This window comes from Apus apus, chromosome 1, assembly GCF_020740795.1.
Source record: "Apus apus isolate bApuApu2 chromosome 1, bApuApu2.pri.cur, whole genome shotgun sequence".
Taxonomy (NCBI): domain Eukaryota; kingdom Metazoa; phylum Chordata; class Aves; order Apodiformes; family Apodidae; genus Apus; species Apus apus.
In genome coordinates, this window is record NC_067282.1 from 6,257,549 (window position 1) to 6,282,706 (window position 25,158).

The 25,158-nt window shown below is 42.8% G+C and overlaps 1 long non-coding RNA gene across 4 annotated transcripts in view; it reads left to right on the top strand.

Annotated features, from left to right (window-relative positions):
- The window catches only part of LOC127385391 (uncharacterized), a 46,301-nt gene extending 21,670 nt beyond the window's left edge, over positions 1 to 24,631 (top strand). For 2 of the 4 annotated variants that reach the window (XR_007889663.1, XR_007889664.1), the window contains exons 2-4: positions 17,073 to 17,213; positions 19,104 to 19,168; positions 21,151 to 21,676. This is a non-coding gene — a long non-coding RNA (uncharacterized LOC127385391). Of the gene's footprint in view, positions 1 to 8,801; positions 9,050 to 17,072; positions 17,214 to 19,103; positions 19,169 to 21,150; positions 21,677 to 24,184 lie in introns of those variants that run through there. The other 2 variants (XR_007889666.1, XR_007889665.1) reach the window with 2 other exon arrangements.
- The last annotated feature ends 527 nt before the right edge of the window (positions 24,632 to 25,158 follow it).

A 25,158-nucleotide genomic window follows, 5' to 3' on the forward strand; every position in this document is an offset into this window, starting at 1 on the left:
CAGAAAACAGCTATCCAGGGGAACCAGGCACACAGAACAAGGCAAAGCTGTTGAGTCACCTGCAGAAGGCTTGGCAGAGTTTGGAGGAATCCTGACAGATTGCACCGAGATGGAGTTTGTAAGGATTTCTACTCCTGATGAAACCTCTGTATCCATTTACATCCCTTTCTGAGCAGCTCCGTTCAGCTCCAGTCTGTATTGACAGATGCTTTGACCCTAGAGCAGGCACAGAGATGTTTAATGGTGACAGGCACCAGAGCTAGCTCTCTGGTTTTGCCTTCTGACATACATTTGGAAAAAGTAAGTTCAGTGAATAAATAGTTCTCACCTCTCAAAGATATTTGCATTATGAATTACTGCTGTGTAGTTTAATGCTTCCACTGATCACCTCCTCACCTAGACTTCACTGGAGATGAAACACAAATGAGACACCATACAAAACAAAGGACCCAAAGAAACTGCATCTCTGCAAATGACACCCTAATTTCAAACATGAGGATAGGAGGTCTAGAAGGACTTTTTGAAAGTAGGATATTTATAAGACTGTAAACACAGCCATAACTGCTCTGTGTGCATTCCAGGCTAGGATGGCACTTGCCAGCCACTCCATTAAATCAGTGGAGGTTTTCTTCCTGTTCTGAAATAATTCCTTATGAGGTGTTTAAATACCTGTTTCAAAAACTCCATCTACTTAGGTAGCATAGCATCTTCTTGTAAAAAATGATCCTTAAATTACTGATGTTGCATTTATTGTCTTCTTTCTAGACCAAATGTAGTGGTATCTCAGGGCTTGGCTGTATATTACACCTTTCCTGGTGTGTTTTATCTGTTTCTTGCTTTTATGGCTTGAGATCCTAGAATTATAGAATCACAGAATGGTTTGGGCCAGAGAGAACCTTAAAGATCATCTATATCCAACCCCCCTGCACAGGCAGGGACACCTCCCACTAGACCAGGTTGCTCCAAGCCCCACCCAACCTGGCCTTCAACACTTCCAGGGATGAGGCTTCCACAACTCCTCTGGGCAACCTGTCCCAGTGTCTCATCACCTTCACACTAAAGAATTTCTTCCTAATGTCTAACCTAAATCTCCTCCCTTCCAGTTTTGATCCATTACCCCTTGTCCTCTCACTACAAGCCCTTCCAAAAAGTCCCTCCCCAGCTTTCCTATGAAGTCTCCCCAGAGCCTTCTCTTCTCCAGGCTGAACAGCCCCAACTCTCTCAGCCTGTCTTCATAGCAGAGCTGCTCCAGCCCTCTGATCATCTTCATGGCCCTTAGACCATTTTATATATGTTACATTTTGGACATATTTAGGACATAGGAAGGGGTTATATTTTGGAAAGTGGTCTAGTTTTTTCAAGCTATATCACCTAGTATAATAAAAAAGTTTACCATTAAACCTTGTCTCACCCATACCCAACCACAGTGTAACCCTTTCTGTCTGAGCAACAGATGGCAGAAACCTGCTGCAGCCTGGAAGTTTTCTGCCTCCCTTGAGCATATTCATATGGATACTGACCTTTTTTCCTAAAAAAATGTGCTAATTAACTGACACAAACAACATAAACAGTTTTTCCAAAATAAAAATAAAAGCTCCTGCTTGCAGCAGAATGTTGGCTTCAGGACATGCCTGAAGTTTTTCAACTAGAAGTATGAGAGTATCAAAACCAGAAGAATGAAGGATATTTAACCAAAGGAACACAGTGGTAGTGTTTATGAAAGAGGACAGTGGAAATCTCCACCAGAAATTTGTTTTTAGAGGTTATTTACCCCCAGTTTTTTAAAATCTGTTTATCTGCTTGTTACTATTTACTCGTTGTACTATGGTGGCTCAGGAGAAGTTGAGCTCAGCACTGTATATAGTTGGGCAAATAGCTTTAGAATCTGAATCCAAGACAAAAGACAACAGACCTATGTGGAGAGTGAGGAAACAATGCAACTGTGTTAGTCAGCAAGGCAGCACGTATTGCCAAGTATTTTCTAGGCATCAGGGCCAAGAAGAGCTACAAGGGTGAATCTGAAGAAGAGTGAAAGGGGCTGAGAAATGGAAATAGGTCTTTTTCTGAAAACATGGCAAATAGGAGGCAGAAACAAGAGCCTCTGTCACAACATGGATGATAGGAAGAGATAGGAAAGAAAAGCTGTGGACATCAGTGAAGGTGAAGAGTTACAGCTGAGTTTGATGAACACAGGAGAGGAAGCCAGTAAAATAGTATAGATGTGGTTATGCATCTAATAAATGGATTGTACATAATAACTGCATAGTTAGGGTGACCCGTATTCTGAGTAAAGTTATCTATGAGTTTCATACTCTTGAGTAGGTTGATTGTAGGCAATTTCTACAGTTTGCTCATGAAAAAGATGTGAAGCTTGCACAGAATTTTTGTCTCTGAGATGCATAGGAAAGGCTTTATCCTAGAGAAATCTAAACAATTGAGACAGTCTGTATTAAAATGAATTCAAATTAGGTCAGGGAAGTCAAAACTGATACCCAGTATATGGACCTGATTGACAAACAAGCTCATGATGCAGAAAAGGGAGACTGAGAAAATGATAAACAGGTTTTGATAGTGAAGGCTGCAATGTCTCCCTGGTATAAACCCACTACACCCACAGAAGATGTCAAATCTGGATGAGATTTGACTCAGATTTTTACAGAAGGGACAGGACTCAGGTGTCATTATAACATATATGTATATATCTGAGCCCCTTTTGCTCCCTTTAGACAGAGGAGATTTATGGAGAGGATTTTAGAGTGAAATCAATTTCATCCAGGCTAAATATCTCACAGAGAAGTTCTGAATAAAAATGTCTCTAACCTTGGTCCCTAAAAACACCCATTTCCAATGACCACAAAAGGCAGTTCAGACACACAGTTTAGCTCTAGGCATTTGTGCTACAGATGCCTATTGTTAGATGAGATAATTCCCAACCCTTAAAACAGATCTGGAGCAGAAGTGGGAGCCTCTAGAATAGACCTGGCAGATTAATACACATGTGAGTGTGAGGCTTCCCAGAGATAAAGTGCAAGGAGAACAAAACTCTGTATGCTGGTGTGTATATGTGCTGCTCATTGATCTATCTTGCATGAAACTTGCTTTCAGAAAGAGGGGAAAGGCTCCTGCTCTGGCTGGAGGCTCATGCTGCATTGCACATTGGCCATACAGGCATAAGGAAAGCAACAAAGTGATTTCCCTGATGGTTACAGTTAAGCCCAGTTCCAAGAATACTGTCTGTGAATCCAGCAGACTCTCTTGGACGTGTACATTTCCTTTGGCTCTCAAGTAATAGGGCTACAAAATACCATATTAGTGCATGAAATCTCCTGGTTTTTTCCTTGAAAAGAAAGCTTTCATCACTGCAAAGCTGAGTGCAGACATCAATACACATTTCTTACTGCTGGCAAGGACAGGTGGCCGTGCTGTGTGCATGGCACATCTCTAAACACAGCAGATCTGGCATGTGAGACTAGGTTGTCTCTCATTTCCCACTCGGGTATCTCACAGCTGTGGATGAAGGGTATTTGCAGATAAGTATGTTTGTAAAGAGTAGCTTTGATAAAGAAAGCCAAAGCTTAACATTTGACTTTGAATCTCACCACTGCAATAAACTGAATTGAGCCAGAATGAATCCTTTGAACAGACAAATAGGAGCTGTTTGAATGAATAAAACAATCAATGCTGTGAGGTAATAAATCTAAGTCTGTGGTCGCATGGTAAATCACTGTGTCTATATGCAGGGACAGGGGGAGAACACTTCAGGACTTTTGGCGTCTACAAATAAATAGAGGTTTGTAACTTACAGGGGAAGGGGAGGAATGAAAAACAAAACAAACCCAAAAAAACCCCAACAATCTGTAGCTGCACTAATTCCTGTGGTTAGAAAGTATTTGGATAATGATAGGATATCAATAAAAACCAGGAAGCAAAACAACAAACAATATAAAATAGCAAACTCAAAGGCAGTCAGCAGAGTTTTCCATCTAAGTTGGCTCAGAATAAGAAAAAAAGGCAGATTTTAAATAACTATTGTGGATGAACTCACCACTGTGTTTCTACAGGCTGATGACATGATGACTGCTTTGATTTGAGTGTGATGTAAAGCCAGACCAGCATGCTGTTGACACAGACCCATTGTTTCATACCAGAGGAAACACTGTTGATGGGACAGGTCCTGACTGATTCGGACCAGAATCTGAGATTGGAATAAGCCAACTGAAGCAGATTATTTAATCCTAGTGGAGACCTTTTCCCAGGCTGGAGATAAATCAAGTATCAGGCAGCTGATATGGTGAAGGACCAGAGCAATGAGCAGCAAACAGAGGCTCCTGGAGTCCATCAAATTTCCCCTCATGCAGAGACAATAAAGGACTGATACATTTTTAAGTCCTGTGGGATCTCTCCTGTGAGGCTGTAAGACTAAATTTGCATGGAAGACAGCACAGGGCCAGGGTGAAGCAGTATGCTACAGCCATCAAATGTGCAGATCATGTAGCTGCACCAAGGATGGCCACACTTGACCATGCAGGAGACAATGGATGGTATCTGGACAAGAGAACCTCTGTGCCAATGCTCACGTCAATGATGTCACACCCTTGGCAGAGCTGTACAAGTCCTCTCAAATGTCTGGAGATGCAGACCACAGCTTTGGCCTGAGCTGCCTGCACCCAAGAGGGTGCTGCTGTACAGCAGTATCTCTGCCTTCACCTCAGCCCTTTGGGAGCCTCCTGAAACAGAAAAACCCCACGTGCTTACAAATGATTTGATTTATTCTGTTAGCATAGCAGATTCCCTGGTTGCTTGTGTTTTAGTACCCACCTAAGAATTTGGAAAAGTCATAGCAATTTGCTCATACAGGAAAACCTACCAAACAGGGTTTTCTGTCCAGATTATTACCAATCATCTCAGCCCCTCACCTGAAGCTTGAAGACATTGGCTTCAATGCAACGTTATTTAACAATGTGTTCTCCTGTATCAAGGCCATTAGCAGACTATACACGTACCTAAATGAAACTCACACACAGGTTTAAGGTCTTACTGAATGAACACTTGTTTAAGTTTCTGCTAAATTATGTTAAACTGCAGAACCCTGGCTTGAGAAATAGGAGCCCCTCTTCCCCCCTGTGCATATTAAAAGGAATATAGACGTAGTGCTTAGTGACATGATTTAAGCACTGAACAGTTAAATTAGGTGATGGGAGGAGGATTTAGGTTATGGTTGGACTCGATGATCTTCAAGGTCCCTTCCAACCAGGATGATTCTATGATTCTATGATTCTGTGATTAGGAAAGCACTAGGTCCCTTTCAGAAAGGAAATCTAAATTCATCCTGAGCATCATTTGGACGTCTGAGTCAAAGGTTTAGTAACATGTCTAGCCAAGCCGCAGAACGTTTTCACATCTGGATGTGTCCCATTTGCTAAACTGCTTCAGTCTGTGAACAATTCCAAAATACACTTGGCTTTATTATTGTAAAAGAATGTAATGTTATATAACCAATCGTGAAAGCACATATTGTGGAATATTTCAGAAAGAACAACATGTTAAAACTGCACTTTTTAAAACAAGGTTTGAATTTAACAGAGAAAATGGCCTCAACTGGTCTGCATATGTCAATAGTTTACGTAATGGGCTGAGGGCAGAGCAGCCTGCCAGGAGAACTGCTTTTAAAATTAAAGTCACACCAGTGGAAGGGGAAGAGCTTCCTGACCTTCAGAGCAGAGATGGGCCTAAGCCACAGATGTCAGATCTATGTTATTCAAAAGTTTGAAGCATTGAGATCCTGGGGTATTGCTCTGATAAGTCTTTGAAGCAGATTTACAAGTTATCTCCAAGGAATGATGGCTGTATTCCTCTTTATAGTATAGAAAGAAATCCACAAAGGTTATAAAAATAAGATCTCGGGATGAGGTGGATTTTCTGTGAAATATTAGCAATATCAAGACTGACTTTGCCCTGGTTTTACTGAATGGCTTCTTAGGCTCTGAAAAGTATCGTGAGAGCTTCTTCATTCTTTGTTTCTAAGTTGAGGGTTGCCAAAATAACAGCTAAGCTCATTCCAGGCCCAGATATGTAGCTGTGTCAGGAGGAAGATTGCAGTGCAGTGGAAAAATGCCAGCCCAGACCTTCCAGATACCTTTTGGAAAGACCTTTAACTTGCCCGTGCCTTAGATTCCTGTGTATAAAAAAGAAGTCTCCTACCATTGAGCAGTACTGTGGGAATGTATGAGAAATGTGTCCTTCCTTGCAAAAGGCACCATTTAGTGACAGGACATTGGGGTAGAGAAAAGGTGTCCAAGATTTTCATACTCAAGCATAAGCAGAAGGTTTAATGTAAGAGAGAGGAGTGGACACCAGACTGGACTCCTTTTTAATTCTTTGAGGTTACTTTACCTACAAGTTGGTTGTTCCTCTTGACTTTTTGTCCTTTATTATGCTGCAGAATCACCTCTGCTTTTTTAAAAATAGGAGCTCAACAGCTCATTAGCTGATGGTGGTTCTCTCTGTCACCTTACAGGCATGACAAAAAGAACCCTTGTTTTCTGGATGAAGAACAGACAACTAGCAACCCTCAGGATAATTGAGGATGTTGTCTACCTTGACTTTAGCAAGGCCTTTGACAAGGTTTCCCACAGCGTTCTCCTAGAGAAGCTGGCTGCTTGTGGCTTGGATGTGCACACACTTTGCTGGATAAAAAACTAGTTGGACAGTTGGATCCAAAGAGTTGTGTTCAGTGGAGTTAAATCCAGTTGGTGACCGGTCACAAGTGGTGTTCCCCAGGGCTCAGTGCTGGGGTCACTCCTGTTTAATATCTTTAGTGGTGATTTGGATGAGGGGATAGAGTGCACCCTCAGGAAGTTTGCAGATGACACTGCATTGGGTGGGAGTGTCGATCTGCTTGAGGGCAGGGAGGCTCTGCAGAGGGATCTGGACAGGCTGGATCAATGGGCCAAGGCCAATGGCAGGAGTTTCAATAAGGCCAAATGTTGGGTCCTGCACTTGGGCCACAACAACCCCCAGCAGCAATACAGGCTTGGGGAGGAGAGGCTGGAGAGCTACCCAGCAGAGAGGGACCTGGAGGTGCTGGTTGACAGCAGCTGAACATGAGCCAGCAGTGTGCCCATGTGGGCAAGAAGGCCAATGGCATCCTGGCTTGTATCAGGAATGGTGTGACCAGCAGGACCAAGGAGGTGATCCTGCCTCTCTACTTGGCCTTGGTGAGGCTTGAGGCTGCACCTCGAGCACTGGGTGCAGTTTTAGGCATTGCAGTGTAGGAAGGACATTGAGGTCCAGAGAGGGTGCAGAGAAGGACAACTAGGCTGATGAGAGGTCTGGAGAACAGGTCTTACAAGGAGAGGCTGAGAGAGCTGGGGCTGTTCAGCCTGGAGAAGAGGAGGCTGAGGAGAGAGCTCATTGCTCTCTACAACTACCTGAGAGGAGGTTGTGGTGAGGTGGGTGTTGGCCTCTTCTACACAGTGACCAGCAATAGAACAAGAGGAAATGGGGTGAAGTTGTGCCAGGGGAGGTTCAGATTGGATATTAGGAAAAATTTCTCCCCAGCAAGAGTGGTGAGGCCTTGGAACAGGCTGCCCAGGGATGTGGTGGAGACACCATCCCTGGAGGTGTTAAAAAAAACAAGTGGATGTGATGTTTCAGGAGATGGTTTAGTGGTTAGGGGTTGTAGGGCAGATGGTTGGAGTTGATGATCTTGAAGGTCTTTTCCAATCTTGATGAGTCTACGATAACACCACTCCCCCTTTCTGCACTGCTCTTATCTCAGGAGGGGACCTTAATAAATAATCTCAGGAGGGTGTGCTTAATAAACTGTTGGCAAAGTCTGCCTCGTAGCTTCTCCTAAAGGCACTGAAGAGCATGAATGTGGTTTTCTTTGTGCAGATTCCCCTCTCTAGCTGCCTTTCAGCAGCAGGCAACCTCCGTGGTGGGAAACACAGCAGCCTTTCCCATTCTGTGCCACCAGGATTACACAAAGGAAGGGAAGTGAGGAATACGTCATCCAACTGAAACTACAGAGAAAGTTCAGGAAGAAAGAAAAACATCTGAGTTGGAGTGTATCCACATCCCAGAGGTTAACACCCAACTTCTGCGAGAAGGGCCGTAGCTCTAATGATAAAAACGTAGTCAAGGCCTCACATTTCATTCAAATAAAGGTTTTTCTCTTCAACTTCCATTAAAAATAAATATCAAAATTCAGAGCAATGCAGTTCTTTCCAGGCGCCCTAGTTCTGGGTAAAATGTGCAACAGATAGGATACCTTTTTTGGTCAGGAAATCTTTAAAAATATGGTGTTTCAGAATCCATGGAGTAAATTGATTAAAAATTCTCACCCTATGGCTTATTTGTGAATAAGTTGTTTCCATACTTTCCTGTATTACATGTCATGTGGTTGATTGCTCCAGGTTTTGTCTCCACTGCAACAGGGATCTGTTCTTCCCTTGGAGGTACCTGGGCCAGATCAGCTTTGCTGCTTGGGCTGCATTTTTCCTTGAGTTTACTAAGATAGAAACCACTGTGCCTTGCTTCCATTAGGATTTACACTGGGATAGCCAGCTGGAGAAAGACAGCTATTTTAATGGAAAAAACCACTGGGCTTGTGTTTGTTTTTTCTTTGCTTTGCAGTGAACATGCCATTTTTGTCCAAGACATTGTTTCAGCTCCATAATTGAATGACGGAAATTTTTAAAGCAGAACAATGAAATGGCATTCTTCTGGGGGGGGGGGGGGGGGAATCTGGTTGTCATCCAACTATTTGCAAATAATTCTGATTGCAGAAGCCAGAGTAAAACAAACTCATTAAAGTATTTGTGAATACATTTGGTATTTTGTATTTTTCAATTGATTCTGCTTGCTACCACACCTGGCGTTGCTCTGCACAGAGAAGGGAATCCTGTTTCCCATCCAGCATCACTGATTTCTCACTCATTTGATCCTGCCCTGTAAAGTAACTCATGCACCACAGCAGCTCAGCTTCCCTCCATCTTATGCTCCATGAAGCTTTAACTCATTCTGATAAGAAACAAGATATCTAGAGGTAAGCAGGAGGCCTGGCTAAAAATATAACTGAATTAAAAGCTCACTTTTTGAATGCCTTTCTTATATTTTAAGCTCTGGTTGTCAAGTGAAGTGACATTCAGCACTGAGCTGGATCTCAGAATCTCAGCCTTAGTAATTTCTGCTTAATGCAATAACTTCTTGAATGAAATAGTTTATTTCCTGGCAAAGGGCTTAACAGAGAAATTGGACTGTTCTCTAGCATGGCACTTAAATTGGCTTCCAGAAAGCTTGTGATTATCTTCTGCAGCCGGCTGAGCCAAGAGTCTGTTCTTTATCAGTGCTTCTTGGTCTGTTCTCTTCATACCAGTTCTGCAGAGTACTTCAAGCTAATGATTGGGACTGCTTGGGAAACTGCTGTAATTTGGTTCAGGACATCGCTTCTCATTTTCTTGTAGCTTCATTTTGTTGCTGCAGCCTGTGTCTTGGGCACGTGTAGGAACCTGGATCATCGTCATCTGGAAAAGTTACTCAAGCTTTTAAATGACCGCTAATGATCTCCATTATTATTGATTATTCTTCCACCCATCTTTACTTTCACCCATTTACTGCTCCACCACCTTACACTTCCAAAGTCAAAGTGCTTAACTTCACAATTTTGTTCTAGTCTAACACCCACTAAAGTCAATGGAAAGGTTTATATTTGCTTCAGTTATGTTATGCTATGCTAAGTTATGTTCCAGGTCTAGAAAGACCTTGTCAGGTTATGATACTCATCATAGCTTGAGAGATAAGTGCTTAGCTCTGAGAATGTAACTGACAGTGCTAAGCAGACATTTAATTAAAAAGTATAATTATCTTTTTCAGCTTCCACAAAGAGAATTATGTCTTATTCTTAGCAGATAGGTACCATTTGCATTGTTCCAGGACACACTAGCATCTCCACACAGAAGCCAGTATTCAACCAGTGTATTAATGAAATTATATTATCTCCCTCAAAGGTTGTCCCTCCAGATAAAGACTGGAATATGTAGGATGAAGAGATGTTAAAGCTTCCGTTGCTGCTGTTTATGCAGTTCTTGTTTTTAATAAAGTCCAAAAAGACACATTATTCTGTCAACTCGAGTTTATGAGAGGGGCAAACTGATAGCGTAAAAGAGAAAACAAGTGTCACTACCATTATAATAAATCCATTACAAAGGACTATAGAACAACATTCTTCTGTCCTTGAGGCATACCCTCTGCAGTTAAAGAGGCAGGTCATCTCCCCACCATTCATTTTTTAGTCTGTTAGCTTGGAAATGCACACAAACTCTTGGAAAATGCCAGGCAGTGTGAGGTTTGTGACAGACATTCCCATGTAGGGAAATGGGGCTGCAAGTGTGAAACATTGTTCCGTGTGCTGAAAAACACAGTCTTGAAATCATTACAACTTACAGTCTAGAAGTGAGTCACCAGGAGGTCAAAAACTTCAAATTCTTTTTGCCTAAGCCCTTGAGCTGATCAGGCCCTTTCCTCTCTTGGGCATGAATCAAAAAAAAAAAAATTTCCAGAGTGCCTAAAACAACATCTTCATCTAAGTATTTTCGCATATGCAGGCAAAACATGCTAAGCCATTAAAGCAATGACAGAAAAGTCAAGAGGAATGTGAGCTATTTTAAAAGTGACTGAATGTCACAGAGGCTCCTACTTGTAACTTAGGCTTTTTGCTAGAGAAAAAGGTCCTTTCCATGGTTTGTTCCATCATCCTGGAGAATTCTACTGCAGGAATATAAACCTGTTTAATTCTGGAGAGTGAGCAAAGTTTGAAGAAGTTCGTACAACTTTTCATCTGTTGCCTAGCAAGAGGGCATTGAGTTAAGGGAAGGAAACAGCAGGAATCACTGCCTGCGTGGTGCCATAGGAAATGGGCTTCAACCCTGATCTCAACTGCTGGCAACTCTCAAGATGTTTAGGTGTACCAGGTCAGCACCAGGTTCCGAAGCTGAAGCCTATAGAGAAGTTAGTGGCAGTGTTCAGGGAACTTGCTCTCCTCTCCCTTGCTTTCCAGCCAATAAATTGTTTTAAAAGAGAACCTAAAAATACATCAAATGCTTCCTATTTTTTTTTTTTTTTTTCTGCATACACCATTTCTGTACTTGTCATAAGGCTGTTACAAGAGTGAAATGTTCTACCAGCCACTCTCTCCACTGAGATGCTTGGCACATAATGACTCTGAGAGCCTGAGATTTGAATGTCAGTAGATCCAAAGCAGAGGAAACCCAAAGAACTTCATCGCCCTAACAAGGATGTTGAAAAGCTTCCTGCTTAAAAAAAGTAATAATAATAAAAAAGCCACTGAAAACTGGTAACTCCACATTTATGCCTGGTGTTATGTGATCCTTCCTCCCTTTGAGTTACAGTGGATACCTTGTTCCACCTTCAGAAAACATCCGGCTCAGGGGAAGGAGGATGTTTGTTCTGTTCTTCTGAAGGAGTTTGAAGCAGAGCCCAGTCTGGGGCCCCTCATGAAAGGCTTCATGATGCCACGCTCCCCTGAGGAGATTTTGAGGGAATCTAATTTGCTGTGAGATACAAATGAAACCGTTGACTTGACCAGGTTCTTCCCCTTTGTGGGTAATGCAATCCTCCTTTTAAGCTGGTGGATTCCAGTTGTCCAGTTTTCCTAAGGCACACACTGACTTGTTGTGTGTATCCAGTTCTAATGTTAAAAAATATTGAGTGCTCTGACTATCGTGGCTGGGTTATTTGCAGCAAGAAATTGCCAGAATTTTCAAATTTGATTGCCTAGCAGCAGGTTTCTCAGCTGATAATCTAGGTCACCTGGATATTTTTAAGCCTGATGTTGATCTTTGCTTCTTTATGATGACTGCAGAAGGTATATAAAGTTTGTCTGGTTTACTTTTATCCTGGAAAAGAGATGTGAGAACTTGCGCAAGTCTCATATAAAGCAACCAAATAATGAGTCTAAACAGGACAAAGTATTTTGTCCACTGTTTAAAGGACATAAGTTTCATTTGTTTCTGTGGTGGCTACACATTAACTCAAATTTCTGGTACATACACTGAAGAAAATCACAAAACCTTGAAAGGCCACAAAGATGATTAGGGGAATGGAGCATCTGCCCTATGAGGAAAGGCTGAGAGAGCTGGGACTGTTTAGGCTGGAGAGGAGGAGTCTGAGTGGGGATCTCATCAATGCTTATAAATAGGGCTGGTGTCAGGAGGACAGTCTCTTTTATGCAGTGTCCAGTGACAGGGAAAGGGGCAATGGGCATAAAGAGGAGCACAGGAGGTTCAAGCTAAATATAAGGAAAAACTTCTTTACTGTGAGAGTGACAGAGCACTGGAACAGGAGGCCCAGAGAGGTTGTGGAGTCTCCTTCTCTGGAGACATTCAAAACCTGCCTGGACACGTTCCTGTGTGATGTGCTCTGGGTGATCCTGCTCTGGCAGGGGGGTTGGACTAGGTGATCTTCAGAGGTCCCTTCCAACCCAAACCACCCTGTGATTCTGTGATATCTGTTCAAGATCCCATGCCTTATATTTATTTAGAGGAAACTGCAGAAAAATTCTCAGCTGAAATGAAGGAGAAAGCTGATTTCTTGATTTTTCAAAGGTAAACAACAATCAGAAAAATAGATTGTGATGCTTCTAAACATACACACGTGAAACAATCTCTGTCTCAGATACCTGATTCTTAGATTGTTAAAACCATATCGGTTTATCTTTCTACACTGCATCACTGTGAGATCAGTGGTGCAGTGTGTCAAATTCCCCTTAAAGTGCAATCTTGCCTTCTTTATCTAATAACTGGCCAGCTGGGGACATGCTTGGCTGCTGTTGACATCAGTGATTCTACTGAAGGGACTAAATAAACACTTAAATGCTTAAAAGTGCTCACTCATGGAAAAATATCCCCACAATCAGAATTGCTTTAGCTTTACAGCAACAGAAATGGGGTCAGAGACTTGCCCTGTATCATTCTCATCCCTGGTAGTGACAAGTTCACTGAAAATGGCAGCTTCTGCCTCTAAATGCTGGATGGAAATAAAACTGCAATATAACTTCCCTGGGATTTTTTCAACTATGTGTTTGGCTTGTAGTGGTGGTCCTTATGTCTGTACTCCACCCTGGTGAGACCCCACCTTGAGTACAGTGGCCAGCCCTGGAGTCCTCGGTGCAAGAAAGACATGGACCTGTTGGAGTGAGTCCAGAGGAAGCACAAAAATTTTCTGAGGGCTGGAGCCTGTGAAGAGAGGCTGAGAGCGTTGGGGTTGTTAAGCCTGGAGAAGAGAATGCTCCAGGGAGACTTATTGTGACCTTTAGGCTTATAAGGAAAGACGATGACAGACTTTTCGGTAGGGCCTGTTGCAACAGGACAGGGGCTAATGGTTTTAAACTGAGAGAGTGTAGATTTAGAGTAGATATTAGGAAGAAATCTTACATGATGTAGGTGATGAAACACTGGTTGCCCAGAGAGGTGGGTAGATGCCTCATCCCTGGTAACATTCAAAAGCAGCTTGAACAGGGCTCTAAGAAACCTGATCTAGTTGAAGATGCTCCTGCTCAAGCCGGGGGCGGGCGGGGGGGGGGAGGATGTGTGGGGGTGTGTACTAGATGACCTTTAAAGGTCCCTTCCAAGCCAAACCATTCCATAATTCTATGATCTGTTCAGCAGACTCCAAACGCACTGCCTAGAGAAAGTCAAACACTCGCCATGTTCCGCCAGTACCACTCGCTCCCGTAAAGCCACTTTGGAGAGATCTTGTATCTACCACAGAACTAGAAAGGCTTAAGAGCATTTTTATCAATCAAGCTTCTTGTTTGTTAAGTAGCAAACGAAGTGGATCAGATTGTTTCCATTCCAGCTCCAGCGGGTACAGCTGTTACTTGATCTTGGCATGTTCCTTTCAGGCCTCGCTGTGTGAACGTGGTGACATCTTTATTTACTTGCAAAAAGTCCATGTGAACATACCCACTGCTCCATTTGGGGACAACTTCGTGGTGTTCCAATAACTTAGTATCAATGCTTTTCTCACTGCAGCACAGGAAGCTACAAAAAAAAAAAAAGCTCTTTTCACTTCTGACAACTCGAGCAGGAACAGCCCACATCTGGGTTTGCCTTCTTTTTAACCTTCTCAAGAAATTCCATTGCTCAAGGAGTTCTGCAAAGAAATACAGGGAGACAAAAGTCACCATTACATAATGCCTTGGTCTGGATGTTTTGGAGCAGGGAAGCTAGCCAGAAATACTGTCTTTATTATATGTGAGAGACTCAGACCCCTTGGGCTCCTCTGATTTGTGGACTGACAGGGGTGACACGGGTGTGCCTCCTCTAAGAACCTCAGTCCTAAGAGCCAGTAAAGCCAGTCTGGCCTTGACCATAAATTAAAGCAAACTCAGAGAGATGTCAGCTGCACTGCTCATTATTCCAGCAATACAACCTTATAAGTTAATTTCAAATTTGCCTTTAAAAGAGTATTTATAAAGAGCATAATCTTGACCAAGTGGTGCAAGAACATCTCAATAACAGCCTCTATGCATTATATAGGATGGAAACAGCTGATTAGATACCCTGTATAAACATGCTCTGGCTTTGTGGTTCATCCATTACAATGCTAAAGAAATGCCATGTGAAAATTCACTTTAAACATATCATTAACCTTCTTCACTCTGACCCAGCATGATGACACATGTTGAGAAGCTAACAATGTATTTTACATAGCAAATACATGTCTCTGTCCCAGTAGTTTCCAAGCACAGAATAAATAAAAGTAGATTTTCAAGCTGTACCAGTTAAGGAAATTAAAGACCCTCCTCAGTCAAGCATTTAGCATCTTGTTAATTTGAATAGCTCCCAGGGAAAGCTTTAAGGAAAATAAATGACCCCTTCCCTTAACAAGAAGGTAGGGGCAGCAAATAAGCGAATTTGCATATAGGAAATACTTATTATTCACTAGCACTAAATGTTTCCTGTTCAAATTAGCAAAGAGCTAGGAAGTTAATGGGACAGGGAAGATACTACTCATGTCTACCTCAGAAACTAGACTAAAGCCAGCACTGATAATTCTGCTGAAGTAAGCCCATATTCTATAGTAAATGGGTTCTTATTTGCTTGCTTAAATTCATATCTAAATAAGACAGGTCTGAGGAGGGTGCAGGATGAATGCAGGTGGATTCTAGTAATACAAACAAGCTTACAGGGTCTTTTAAATATATATACATTGTAACTATAAGGACAAAGATTAACTTCGCCAAGATTTTCCTCAGTGTCTATGATTTTTGGTACTACCCATTTACATTCTGACAACTGAAAGGGACTCAGTTTCACAGCTGAGAAGCACAGCTTTTCCAAAGACAGGCTTTCTGAGATATTTCAAGATGACCACTTGGATGTTAGTGCATTCATATCATCAGTATCTTTGGAAAATCTTAGCCACAAGGGAACCAGATTCTTAATACTATTGCAAGCTGTGTGAGATAACTGGCTTGAATTTACTTTTCTGGCTAGCTCATAAGGCAGCCCCTTCTGAGAAAAGCAATGAAAACACAGTTTGCTTGAAGTATCACATGAGGCTGTACCATTAGGGAAACAGAAAAATCTTATGTTCCTCTCACTGTGTGACAAAATTCAACCAATAATGCTCAGATGTCTTATTTAGGCGACCTAAGAGAAACTACCTCACCACTTTGGCAGCCATCCAGAGTTTGCATTTTGTGTCCAAAGCTGGGGATAAAAGGCCATAGAGGCAAATGATTTTGCAGGAAGATTGACACACACACACAAAATAAGTGGTTGGAGTATGTTTAACAGAAGCAAATATTTCACACAGTTTTACTTTCGAAGGCCTGGCTGTGGCTTTTGTTTAATTTCTTTTGTACTTGGCGAGATCCCAGCATATGATTTGCAGAACATGATCTGCCTTTCCTGTACCTGTGGGTTTTTTGAAAGCTCAGCATTAGCATCTGTGAAAAGCTGCATCTTGGAGACCTCAAGGCAGCTATTCAACTCCACTTGCCAACATCTCATGTTAACAAGATCAGTAGCAGTGTGGGGGTTATGTGACCCAGGGAACAGCTCATCTTGGGCACCCCATCAGTCATTAGCAGCCACTGTAAAAGCAATAGGTTTCCAGCAGTGACTAAAGGTGGATATCAAACGTAGCAGCAGCCAGAATCAAGTGGTTTTGGGTTGAGGGGGCTTTTGTTTAAACAGCTGTTTGAATGGTGTAAGACTGGCCCGTTACAAATATGTAGCTATTACATACTGAGCACTCCATGTACAATAACAGCATAAAGTAAACCTAGAAAAGTAAGTTGTCTTTCTCTCAGCTGCACAGCTGCCCCGGTGCATGTTGGCTGCCCTATTCTAGTGCTGCACAGCAGCCACAAACCTACTGGGATGCCCAGTGTGATAAAAACAGCACAAGTTAGCAAGAACATGCTGGTAAATCTGACTCAGAAAAAGAGGGTACACATACATGTGTAAGGGATGTGAAGAGACTGTAGCTTGGTTTAAGAGCTGTATGTGTAAATCTGCAGAGAAAGCATCTGGTACAGACTTGTGTAAAGGGTTTGAAACTCCACTATCACTAGAACTCAAATGTTCCATCTGTGGCAGCACAGCAGCAGTGTCCTATTGCCCTGGGCAGACATTCTGGCCTTGGTGGGGGAAGAGGTGGAGGAGAGAAGAAGGACAAAATTGAGAATGGAGTGTAGAAACAAAGACAGTGTCTTAATGTCACACCCATCTCTGGCTTTTATTTGAGTGTTGTCTTTATCACCCTTCCTGCATCCTACAAAAAGTTCATATTGTGCTCTCAGCAAGAGAACTGTTCCACACTGAACGTCCAGCCCAAATCACACAAGGGCTGAGACCTCTTCAAAGCCTTCCTACAGTTCCTGCGTGACAAACTCCTTAGGCCACTCTGCACTGTTTCTTCCACTGCAAGAGGTTGGGACCATCAGGTGAAGCTAGGAGAAACCAGGTGTGGAACAAACAAAAGGAGATGGCTCTTCATTGAATGGTTTGGCCATTTTCCCTTTTGTCTTTCTGTTTTAGGGACTAAAACTCGGTCCAACTCAGAAGCAACTTCAAAGTCCTCCCTCAGAAAGTAATGAGGGCTGAAGAAAGGGAGAAGAAAAAGTGACCAGTGGCTGAAAGGAAGGAAAGAGACAGCAACAAATATTGACATATTTACAGGTAAAGAACTAGAGGGGGACAAAGAACAAAGGACTCCCAACAGCATTATCACTCTGGTAAGCTGCTGAAACAGCAGTGCTGTTCTGCCCAGGAGCAGAGGGATGAACAGAAACCAGCCTCACAGTCTTGAGGAGCAGTCAAGCTTGATCCTCTGGTTAACACGACTGGCTGGCCTGTCTGGCTTGGCCAAGGACAGAAGAAGGTAGGTGAGGAGGTCCCAGAGGGTGGTGGGGCCCTAGCTGGGGTAAGTGTAAATAGATGAGGAAAAAAGCGTAGCCTAAGGAAGAGATTCTGGGGGAGCTGAAAAAGTGAATGCAGCCTGACAAGCTTGATCTACATGTGTGCAAGGCCTCACCTTGCAAAAAAAGGCTTGTAAAGAACCTTACTGAGCTGCTCTATGAATATATTTCTGTCATAGAACCACAGAATCACAGAATGGTTTGGGTTGGAAGGGACCTTTAAGTTCATTTAGTTCCTACCCCCGTGCATGGCCTGGGACACCTCCCACTAGACCAGGTTGCTCCAAGCACCACCCAACCTGGCCTTGAACACTTCCAGGGAGTGTCTCACCACCCTCATAATAAAAAATTTCACTGCTTCAGTGGGAATTTTACATTTTATGTCCATAGTGATCAGAGGGACTCGCTCAGAAAATAAAGAGAAGAAGAAATCTCTCTCTCAGGACAGACCATCTTGACTAGTGATTCCCCTGGATATAGGAAGTGAAGGCACAACAACACAGGAATGATGATTGGATTTTCTTTGCATGTGTTCCAAGCAGAGCTTGGCACTGTTACCAGTACAGTTTTGGTAGTGCTGAGAAGTCAGGGATCCTGGCTGTGGGGCTGTCAGTGCTGTATACCCAGCACGCCTTAGCTCTCAAGTCCACAAGAAACAAGAAGAGATAATAAACAGACAGAGAGACTTAAAAAAAAATGGTAGGTGAAGGAGGGAATACCTATCCGTCTTATCTGTGACATTTGGAAGGCACTTATCACCTTGTTTTCTAAACCCCAAACAAAATTACAGAATGTCTTAGAGTTCAGCAGAACCGCATATTTCTCTCTGCTCTTCTGGAATGACAGTGGTAGGTGAACTGTGTCTTAAACACATGATGGACAGAGGCATCTCCTTCCTTTTCTGAAAACTGGAGTCATTACTGAGACAGATCACTGGATGAAGACCAGTTTGTGGCACCAGTTTGAGTACAGATTTTTGCCAGATACCAGCTGTTTTGGAGACTCATTCTGATGATTTTTAAGCACAGGAGTTGCTTTGTCTTACACAGAATTCATAATTCTCTCAAGGAATCCTACCCAGCTCCCACAAGGAATGCCTTGTCCTAAGAGTGAGGGCAACATCCCTGTATATGACTATGATATTCACCCACTAGGATATATCCACTAGGATATATAGCAAGAGGCTCTGTTTGGGTCCCCTGTACTTAAATTACATATCATGTTCACTGCCAGTTAGTCTTTACAGATGCATTCCAAATTCTGTTTGATTTAATCAGTGTAATTTTCTCTTTCCTAATGGATTGGTCTTTCCCTCTGTGAGCCAGGAAGAGTTCAGCTGCAGCGAGAGCAGGGAGAGCTCCCTGGTGTCACAGCAAACCTTCCACCATCCTGCTGTTCACAGTGTTTGTTCCCCAGCCCTTTACCAGCAACTCCTCCTCTCAAAGTTCAATTCAGTGAACTTTGCAAGAAGCCCTGTCACTTCTTATGGCCACCTTGCTGCCTCTGTAAATACAGGCGCCTTATAAACTCTCTGTCACTTAATGGTTGCCTCCTGTCTCTGCAGTGACAAACTGCAACCTTCAGCTGAGGCTGATGGAAAATTTATACCATGTCAAAAGTCTCTCTTACCTCCTTTTGTCATTCCCCACAGGACCTCACAGGACCTGACCCCTAGAGCTTGTGGCAGAGTGGCTTTCAACAAGGCTCCAAGGAATGGTAGGAGTTTGGCCTAGACTTGCCCCTACATCCTGACTTTCCTCCCCCACCTTCATGCAGAATTTAATAAATTTGGCACTTTTCCAAGAACGGAAACAGAGGATGGAATATTGCATTTAATCTGCATGTCTTGCTTTCCCCATTGGCAAAGGAAGAATAATAAAACACATTTGCAGACCCTCAGAGGGGTGTTGTGAGGGGTAAATTAGTTAATGCCTGTAACGTGTTCTGTAATTGCTGACGTTATCATGAAAAGTGTGAGCAGCATGTGGCAAAGGGATCACCTTCAGAGCCCAAGTGAGGCTGAGCTGAAGCCATTTGAAGCACAGCAGAGCTCTGTACCCACCTCACTCCTAGTGCTGATGAAAATGTGGTACTGAGGAAAGGGGGGGAAAAGCCATCGTCCATGTTGGCCTAAAGCTCTTTCTTTCACACAGAATCACACAGAACCATTCTGCTCAGAAAAGAACTTTAAGATCATTGACTTCAAGCGTAACCTAACTCTACCAAGCCCACTGTTAAACCATGTTCCTAAGGACCACATCTACGTGTCTTTTAAACACTTCCAGGGATGATGATACAGCCACCTCCCTGGGCAGCCAGTTCCAGTGTTTCATAATCCTTTTGGTGAAGAAGTTTCTTCTAATATCCAATCTAAACCTCCCCTGGTGCAACTTGAGGCCATTTCCTCTTGTCCTGTTGCCTGTTACTTGGGAGAAGAGACCAACCCCCCTTTGCTCCAACCTCCTCTCAGGCAGTTGCAGAGGGTGATTAAGGTCTCCCCTCAGCCTCCTTTTCTCCAGGCTGAACAACCCCAGTTTCCTCAGCTGCTCCTTGTGCTCTAGACCCTTCGCCAGCTTTGTTGCCCTTCTCAGCAGGAAAACAACTAGGTGTGGGGGTGTAAGCAGTGTCTACCTGACATAATTCTTGAGATGTAAGCAGGTACCAGGAAATCTGCTGTACTGCTGTTACACAGCACAAACTGTGCACTTGGTCTACAACCAGTTGTGGATGAGTCTGTGGGACTATGCAAAGGACATTGAAAGAGGCACAATCAGCAGCCCAGATATCAAACCATTATTACTCAGCTTTCATTACCATGAAATTTGCTTAAAATTCTCTATATTTCCTATAGGTAGCAACTGCGGAGAGGGGTTCCCTGCCTTCTAACTTCTGAGCCCTGAATTCATAAGACTTTTTTTTTTTTTTTGCAAATCTGAACACTAGAAACCTTCCAAAGAAATAAACTAAAGCCAAATTTCTCACGGAACCACTGAATTCCAGAAGCTGGGCTTTAATGTAAAATGCAAAGAACTAGGAATGTCAACTGCAGAACTAACAGCTTGGCCAAGTACCCTCTGTTCTTGGCAAAGGCTTCTTACAGGTGGCAAGTTCGGGCTCTGCTCTGTCCACTTCTTGTAACTCACAGAAAGGGGTAGGTTGAGGGAAGGACACTTGTCACAACAGGATCCCTTCCAGGTAAAATCACCTCTATGCAGTGAGGACTATTGCTAAGGTATAAAGGCTGCATAGATTTGTACTGATTTGCTGAGTGAGTGACTTCAGAAATAGGTTTGGCTTCTATCTGTCCTCACATTTTTAAGTCATTAGCCAGCAAGTCTGTGGCTCAGTTGCTTTCCTGCTACATGTACAGCAATATTTACAACACCCAGAAACAGACTGAGGAGGCAAGACACTCAATCAGTCTGAAAGCCAAAGCGCTTAACTTGTTCCATAATTATGTTTTAAAATACCTGCAATCACATCTGGAGAGCAAAGCAGGATAGAGATTCTCCTCCCCCTTCCTCCTTTCCATGTGAAAGGTATGATGCTATGATGCACTGTTGAAGGGCTAAGGTCATGTTTGCTTTGATCTGATAACAAATTGTATAATAATAGCTGGTTAGCATCCAAGAAAAAACCTGCTTGTTTTAACTTGTGGTTTTTCATCACAAGTGGAAACAAGGATTACTTCTTTTCAGGGACAGGCCAAATGAAGGACAATCTGCAGGAGCCAAATTCCAGACAACTGGTCCACTCTGCAGCAACAGCACAATAAACCCCAGCTCTAATGTGGCTTCCAGGTACCTCCTATACAGGACATTTTGATGGTTGGGAGGTGGTGTCCTCGGGATCTACTCTTATATCTGCTACAGGCTTGCTTTGCAACTACTTATTAGTTTCTAGAGAGGAAATGAAGGGTTCAATCTTACTTAAAATAAATTCCAGGATGTATCACCTTTGGCAAGCTTCTGTATGGAGATAATAGTGTTTACTCCCTGGCTTTACGAGGGTATTGGGGCTGTTATTACAGCTGTAGTACTTTGACCATGTAAATGCTACGTTGTCAACATTTTCTCTCCTTCACTACATCATGTCTAAACCAGGACTTTGACATTTATAGCTTTCTCAGTCATCCTTCTTTCCTGGGCGTCAAAGACATCAGGAAATCATCTTTGCCTGTGACAAAAGCTTGTGAGTCAATAATAAATATAGCTGAGGCTTTGACTCCCTTTTGGAGCTTGTTATTACATCACTAGAAGAAAAGGTAACATGGCTAGAAGCTGTAGATCAAGGATGTGTAATTTCTTGCCTGCTCCGTGGGTATCGATGGCACTCCCAGAACTCTCTGGGAAATCTGGCCCTCTGACACTGTTGAGTTTCTTTATTTCAGAATCAACATTATCGACAAACCACTATTTTCTCCTTCAAAGTCAGTTTTTTTACTGCAAGTAAATATGCTTCCAATTCTGTCACCTTCAGAACTGTAACTCACATTTTATTGTTTGGGATAAAAATGCTATTTTTGACATTAATATCTTAACTAAGTCAAGGTGTAAATGTACCTTGTAGCTACAAACTCTCTCCAATGCCAATATAGAGCTCTCATACAGACCCTTGGATATGAGCAGAAATTTCAATAAATAAAAAGCTCCTTCAATTAAAAAAGTCCCTTAAGAATTCTTTTCTTTTCAAATGCTTCAACTCTTTCTCACTGTTTGAAACTCTCTCAAGCCTCAAATTAAGATCGCTGTCTTTCTTCCTGAGCAGAAGTCCTGTTGCCTTGCTAAGTCATTTTGAAAGGCTGAATTCTCACTATTTTATTTCAGAACAGAGAGAAAAGCAGTGGAGTATTCTGTTTAACACTTGTTAAATACATAAATGAGAGGATCAGCCACAGGGGGCTGGGAAGGGAGGAGGGCTGGAAGATAAATCACAGTGGAAATTCAGTAACTGGATTTCTCTTTTAAAATAGCCTTGCAATAGTTTCAAAAGACATTATTTATAGAAAACCACATGCAGTAAGAGTTCAACAGGTACAGCAGACAGAAGGTTTTTGTCCCAAAGCATGGTTCAATATTCACTGACTGGACTGCCAAAGACCACTTGGACAATTTTCACATCCCCAAAGTCCCATTTTTGCCTGCCTGTTCCACCTCTCATGGCCTTTACTCTGTGCTGACACGGTGGAGCCACATCACAAATTGGATCAGGCAACTCTGATCTGACTGAAAAAGTAACCCTGCAAAAGAGGGCCAGTGCTATTTTTTGGTCAGATTAAGTTCCCTGGTCAGATCCATCACCCAGTAGCACAAATGCTGTGTGCACAAGAACAGCACATGAGGAAGGAGTGGCCATAGTGGGAGGAGGAGCAGAATGTCACTGTGTCTGCTTCTGCCATCAGCAATGCCAAAGGGCTCATTATTAAACTGGTCCTCTGGTTCTTTCACCCTGATGGTCTGAGGACAGGCTTCACTTTGGTCATGGTGTCCATGTAGCCATCAGTAAATGGCACTACCCACAGCAGAGGAAGCCTAAGGTTGTCCCCAGTTCTTGTCATCTTTGTGAGAGCCTGCAGTTAGGTTACCCATGTGAGCATCTCAGCACCTCTTTGGAAAGGTCAGTTTAATCTCTCCTGGTTGTGGAGGAAAAAAGTGTGAAAGTCAGGTTCTAACAGCTCAAAAAGCTAACAGCAAAGAAAACAATCTCCCATAACAGCAAAAGTGTAACAACTCCATAGCCCATGCTAAGTCAGGTGTGTGCCTTATATTTCATTATTTTTCATTAGCTATTTTGTTTGCTGTTCATTAAGGGAAAAGCAGCTTTTGATGCATCCTGCTTAAGAAAGTGTATCCCAGGAGAAGAGCAGCAGATTGTGGATCAGGATTAGGGACACAAAAAGACTGAGGGCCGCACAGTTTTGGGAGGAAGGTAACGAGGGAAGAGGGAGGGAAGGAAGAGAAGGGCAGAGGAAGCAAGGACAAGATGGAAAAAATGTCAGGAGGAAGACACAGAAGACCTAAGGGTACATATACTCCATACAATGCATGAACTAGCTGGGTTGCTGTACACACTGTAGGTATTCCAGCTCAGCAATCCATCTCATTACTCCACCTCCTTGCTCAGTGGGCTGCTACAGTGAACTCTGCAGGTGTAGCCTGAATTCTGTTGGCCTGGCAAAGAAAAACACAGACCTCTGGAAAGATGCAGGAGGTAAGGGCAGACCAATGCAAGGCATTTAAACCTGGGGAGAAGAGAGTAGCTGGCTGAGCAGAGGACATGCATGGACTTTATGGTTGGTTTCAGCTAGATTGTGGGGAATAGGAGACAGTTTTGGAGGCTCAGTAGACAAAAAAAAATCCTGTATTTTGACATGTATGGGCCCAGGGGTCATAGCTAGATACTCGTATGTTCTGACAAATGGAACTTTTTAATCAAACAGAGGGTTGCTTCAGCATTTTGCTGTGCAAGCTTCAGGGTCAATCATCAAAGCTTCTTCTGTTCCTGTGCTACAGCAAATGCCCTTGCAGCTTCTTAGGGCTCAGAGAAGTGTCGGCACAGTTCTAAGGCAGAGCATGTGACTCCTGAGGCTCGTCTCTTGCATGGGATCAAAGTTTTGTCAAAAGCTCTGTACTCATGGGAAATCCTCTTCATGATTAACATTTATATAACAACTTCTTTACTGGCCAAAGACATGTTTACATTCCTCCAGTCTGTTGTGTTGTTTTTTTTCAGACGCTGCTGGCCAGAAGTTTTTGCAACAGCACTGGAATTAAGTCTTTGTTTTCAGCTATACTCCATCTACCCATGAGATGTTTAGCAAGTCTCAAAGGGGACAAATGCTCCCACACATCCCTTTGTTTACCAAAGAACCTGGATCCATTCTGCTTTCCTTGAGAGTATGAATCACAGCAAAGTGCTAGAGAGCCTGTGGAGTCACTGAGCAATCATACCTCCCCCCGCCAATGGAAATGGGTTGGGGTGGAAAAGAAATCTTTGAGGAAGGATGCCCAACAAATGTCTCTCACCTCAAGAGGTGACAGCCCTGTGGAGTGTGCTGGGAAGTAATTCAGTGGCTCTGACTTGAGGAAAGGCAAGATTTCTGCTTCACCCTCAAGTCTTTGGGGTCTTTCTGGTCTCTGTGCCTCCTGTCTTGGTGTTTCTTGTCTGTAAAATGGATGGTCTTCACCTGCTGTGAGTATCAGATGCATCTTACAGACAGTCTGATGTATATAAGCATCAAAGTCTCAAAAGATGGAAGCTGGTGCAAGAGCAAGATGCAGTCCAGTCAGATTTTAAGTAACTCCTTTTGTGATTATGAGTTCCCTTTCAATCTGGCTCAGAGCCCCAGAACTATCTAAATGATTTAATTTTGGCTATAATCACAACCTCCCTCAGGACTGCTATAACCTCAGGAAGGGTCAGAAACCCAAACTTGGGAACTGCTGCCTAAGAGATCTCATGTTCTACTGTGGTTTCTGAAGGACAGTTTTTTAACAGACAAACCATCTGTGCAGGAGAAACTCAGTCCTATGCAGCGATGAGCTGTTCTTTCTAGGATACAAAATGATCTGGATTAGAGAAACACCAAGAGATATGTTCTGTGATGCAATTTGGAAAAATTCTTCAGCTAGCTGTTTCTTCTAAAGCTGTGAAATGTCCCATCTGGAAATAAGGCATTCTTCATAATTAAACTCTTAAAAAAAATA